Source organism: Rattus norvegicus, chromosome 2 (assembly GCF_021556685.1).
Source record: "Rattus norvegicus strain SHRSP/BbbUtx chromosome 2, alternate assembly SHRSP_T2T, whole genome shotgun sequence".
In the NCBI taxonomy this organism is placed as follows: domain Eukaryota; kingdom Metazoa; phylum Chordata; class Mammalia; order Rodentia; family Muridae; genus Rattus; species Rattus norvegicus.
Genome location: NC_141535.1, coordinates 4,620,817 through 4,626,208, shown reverse-complemented (window position 1 = coordinate 4,626,208; position 5,392 = coordinate 4,620,817). Strand labels below are relative to the sequence as shown.

At 40.0% G+C, this 5,392-nt stretch overlaps 1 pseudogene; it reads left to right on the top strand.

The window, feature by feature from the left end:
- Positions 1-2,721: 2,721 nt before the first annotated feature.
- On the top strand, positions 2,722-3,168 carry LOC148006620 (ubiquitin-conjugating enzyme E2 variant 1-like; annotated as a pseudogene).
- The last annotated feature ends 2,224 nt before the right edge of the window (positions 3,169-5,392 follow it).

Here is a 5,392-nt window from a genome sequence, read left to right as displayed (position 1 = left end):
TTACTGTCTAAGAATCAATTACTTGGTGACACTTGGGAGACTGACAGAATTCTCATTGCAGTTTTGACTATCAGAAAGGGATCTACTAGCGGTACTACTATTAAGAGAGCTTAATAATCACTGATATTTCAGTAATTCTTGTAGGATCATCCTTAAGAATGAAGAAGTCATCTATTTGTCTATATAGCATCACTGCAAGAGAGTACATCTTCATAGATCTGCAGCTATCTGCTCAAAAGTGGTGGGCTAGTACCTAATGATTGCTATATATGTTTAATAATAACAAGAAACATATATTAATATCATGAATCTTTCCTAAATAAATTCTCTTGGGCTTTGCCTATAAAGCAAAACTGTTGCAGATTATAATCTGAACCTTACCTCCTACTATGGCTTCTGACAAAAAAGTTCCCAAAAGACTGGTTCCTGGGCCTTTTCCTTGTAAAGAATGAGTATTGGAGTTAGGAATATTGTGGGGCCTCACCTTGGCAGTTTGTTTTGGGTTGTAGAAGATAGCAGGCTGAGAATGCCATGTATAACAAACAGTTAAGTAGCCTCTGGAGTGACAATTCCATTTTATGTCAGCATAGGAGACTTGGATATCATTTGATAAGGGCTTATGACTAGTTGTATTAATGTTCATAGAATGACCAAATTGTTTGATCCTTGAAGAAGTTACCATTAAATTGGAAGACAAAGAACAAGAGCCAAATAAATTCAGCAGCTAGTGAGATGTAGTCACTGACTGAGCTGAGTCTGAACAAACATCAAAGAAACAGTGAGGTGTACTGTAGCCTAAGTAACGATACAACCAAAAGCACTAAAATTCCTTGAATGAGGCATATAGGTATGGGAAAAGCACTTCAACCTGGGACTTCACTTGACTTAGGCTGCATAAAAATCTACCTTCCAGAAATATACCTAACGGGGTTGGGGATTTGGCTCAGTGGTAGACCACTTGCCTAGCAAGCGCAAGGCCCTGGGTTCGGCTCCCAGCTCCGGAAAAAAAAATAGAAAAAAACAAAAACAAACAAATAAACAGAAATATACCTAACAATGAAGTTGCTCACCTCATCTCACCTGCATGAAGCTGTATACGTATCAAACAATGGACTAAGACTCCCTGCACATAACATTGTTTATAAACTTCTCTTTCATGATCAACTTCCATTCAAAAGTATTCAAGAGCATATCCACATACTGGAGGGAGAAATCTGTTTCAACTGGCCTGAGACAGTTTACAATATATACTCAGTAAGTCGTTTTGAATCCTCTGGAACAACTTTCAAGGGAAACATCCTGTTTAATGTCATATACCTAGTGATAATGAATATGCATTTGATTAAATCAAATGAATCATGGAAACTGATGTTCACAGTTAATTAAGGCTTGCCTAATCAAAAAAAGTCAATCAGAACAGAAATATCCACACTGAACTCTGAGTAAACAATTCCTCCTTCTCGAGAGGTCCACAAATTAAAGCTACACTGAATACCAGTGTTTCTCACTTTGCTTTTGAATAAAGTTTCTTTGTCACCTTGCTCTCTGTGACTTCTTGTAATAAGATGAAAACATCCTGGAAACACCTCACCTGGACAGTAACCTCTGATAAAACTGATAAGCATCTTCTTCAAATAATGACACGAATTATGGGAGCTCCAAAAGAATTCTCCTGTTACTTTCTTGTAATAACTTCTAAGAATGACACAAGCCATGTCTCATGCCTATGTAATGAAATCAGAAGTTATAAAAAAATTCATCCTAGTGTTGTTTTTTGTACCAATTTCAACTTTAAGATATTAAGTACAATCACAATGGAATTCCTTTTTTCTCAGAAGTTTTGATAATGTCACCTACAGTTAAGCAAGAGGAGAATCCTTAATGAATTTCTCTAAAATACATTTGCATGATAGATAAAATATTAACTCTAGAATGAGAATATTGAAAAATGCTTGTTTCTGTGTTACTGCATTGAAAATGTAATTTATACCCCTTTGTCATTTTCAAAATGCAGATGTTCATAGTATACATATTAGATGATGTGGACTATTAATAATAATAAAAGTTTCTAACAATAACTGAAGAACAGAGCCAGTACTCTGAGACAATAATGCTTCTGTCACCTTTAATGTATATAATTTTTGCTATAGGTATACAATGATTTCTACATATGAAAATCTAAATGCTCTACAGCTCATGCTTTCTGGTTTCAAGAACTGAAAACTTCAGTAATAGCTTTTAACTTCCAAATCAAAATGAAAACAAAATGCATGAACAGAAAGAACAGAAGGAAAATAAAAGAAGGGAAGGAAGAAAGCATGGAAGGAAGGAATGAAGGAAGGAAGAAAGGAAGGAAGGAAGGAAGGAAGGGAACAAGGAAGAAACAGGAAGAGATTTGGTAAGTTGCTCATTTGACAGGCTACATGCCAGTATGGAAGACACCTTTGGATGAGTTGAAAAACTGTACAAGATCAGGCATGGTTGTTCATATCTATAATTTATTGATGAATATCAGACATTCAAAGTCATCACTGGATATGTAGTGAGCTTCAGGCAAGTCTAGGATTTATGAGACCCTGTGGTAAAAAGAGTGAGTGAGTGAGAGAGAGAGAGAGAGAGAGAGAGAGAGACAGAGAGGGAGAACGAGAGAGAGTGAAGGAACTAGGGACCTAGAGGTAGAGGAAGAAAGGAAGGACTGACTTTGAGCGATAGCGACACAAGATGGCAGCCACCACAGGCTCAGGAATAAAAGTCCTTCAAGATTTCCAACTGTTGGAAGAGCTGGAAGAAGGCCAGAAAGGAGTAGGCAAAAGCACAGTTAGCTAGGGTCTGGAGGACGATGAGGACATGACACTCACAAGATGGACAGGCATGATAATTGGACCTCTACAAACAATTTATGAAAACCGAATTTACAGCCTTAAGATAGAGTGTGGGCCACTCTAGTATCCTGAAGCATCCCAGTCTGTGAGATTTGTAACAAGAGTCATTATGAACGGCTTGAGCAGTTCCAATGGAGTGGTGGATCCCCAAGCCATGGCAGTGCTGGCAAAGTGACAGAATTGCCACAGCATCAAAGTCATCCTGCAGGAACTGAGGCGCTTAATGATGTCAAAAGAGGACATGAAGCTGCCACAGCCACGAGAAGGACAGAGTTACAACCATTAGTCACCAAGGCCCGGGCCTCCCTTCCCCATTCAACCCAAGTCTTCATTTTCCACAGTAGTGAATTTTCTAGATCCATCTGTAGACCTCAAAGTACTGGACAGGAAGCCCCACTTAAACTTCATCCTGAGACACTGCTCTGATACTAACTTCTTGTCCATTTGAAATACCTAAGTTGTGTTGTGTAACATCATCTGTCGAGTATAACCACTGTCTGCCTGGTTGAACTTATGGGATCAATAAGGTGTGTTGAAATCGGTTTCCTTTGGGAGCTGTGGGCACTGCTAACGCAACTATGTTTAGACACGTCTCACACAATCACCTGCTGCTGGCACTTGGCCTGGGTATGCTTTTGCCCGCCAAGCCCTCTGCCACAGCTGTGTGGTAGCCCATAGAATAGATGGGGAGGTTTCAGGTAGCAGCCGTGGGACTGACCACCACTAGGCTTGGGGTGCTCTGGCTGTACCCATGCTTTCTTAAGTCTAAGTGATTGCCCCATCCAAGCCATGGTCCCCACTCCTCCACTCCCACCCTTGGTCAAAGCTTAGATTGTAACCTCCCCTCCCCTGAAATTGGCCACGGGTGAGGAATTCAGAGTTTTCATTCTCCCCATTTTTATCAAGGGGTGCTGCTTTCCCCTCCTCAAGTCCCTTGTTGCCTATCACCACCCAACACTTGCTGTGGCCAGAAGCCATCAGATGAGGTTGAAAAAGCCTGGCCTCCCTTCCTTAGTTCTGGACCACACTTGTTCACCTGCCACCAGCCTGGGAAGGAAGCGCTGGGTCCTTGGCCCTGCCACCACCATCAGCTCTTGAGGTTTGAGCTCAGGTCTAGAGGTGAACAGAGCAGCCACAGGGCGACTCAGACGGGCCACCACTCAGGGTTCTTGGATATATGCCTAGAGAAAGGCCATGGGAGAGTCCTCGGTGCACATGATTCTGAGTTGGTTCCTTTTCCCATAATTGCTTTGTTTTTACAAGTTGAAGAGGTATGAACAGGGCTCTCAGTCACCTGATCACCCATCGGGTCTGGTGTGGAGACTGACAGCTTGAGCACGAGGCCCTGACTCTGCAAACTCGTGTTTCAGTGTTGCTCCTCAGACTGTGTGGAGGGACCCAGAGGAGCTCTGTGTCACCATGTTCACAGATCGTTTGCAGATAGGTGGGCCTGGCTCCTGGCTCATTGACAAGCTCCCCTCTCTGTTCAGGGCCACTAAACGTTGAAATGTGGATGGATACTAAAATAAAGGCAGTTCGAGGTGTTACAAAGGGGAAAAAGAAAGGACTGAGCTAATGAAACACTGGTGATTCTTTCTTAGTTCATTCCAGCCTCATTAAGTTTCAAATTTTTCAGACTAGCCATATGTACAACAAAATTCAAAAAGACAATGATAATAACCACATGGCAGTCACCTGGGGAGGAAATTTGTTCACAGTGGTAGAATGTAAATGAGCTGAGTTGATAGTATAAGAATAACGCAAATCCTCAACTGATTGATTTGAAGTATCTTTTCCCACATATGAGCTTACTTTAATGAGAGGAATGGTGGACATGTCAACCTTTAATGAAGTACAATTTTTTAAGCCTTCTCTATTCCTATTTTCAGTCATGGTGACTTCATGCAGGATTTTCGGATAGTATATATCAGTATGATATCATCTTACTAAAATCAATAGGAAATACCAAATTTTTGAATCCCAATTAATTAAAGATGAATATTTACACAAAATTATTTGTATCAAATTCGACAAAGTTGTTTTCCTGAATAACAAAGGCACACAGAACTAAACCCTTAACAAAAATTAAAATCAGGACCCATAGAAAAGGTTCAGGGGTTTTCCTTGATCTCTAGTAGAGAACCTAAGTTCAGTGTCCAGTATCTATACTTGGTGGGTCATTACTACTTGTCAATCGAGCTCTGGAAATTGGGTACCCTCTCCTACATTTTGCAAGTACCTGTACTCATTTGTGCACACATGTACAGATGCATAAAGCAAATATTTAAAACCGCCTTTAAATATGAAAAACTAAAAAAAGTCAAAAAGAAAATGAAGGACAAAGAACAATGATTTGAATATAAGTCATGTTAATACTGTACATATATATAAAAAAGTCATTTAACATAACCTTGAAAGAGCATAATTCAGATAGTTAAAATGCAGTCCCACACTCCTACCCAGTATTTAATATCAAATTATTCTCTATAATTATCCAAATCAATATTCAA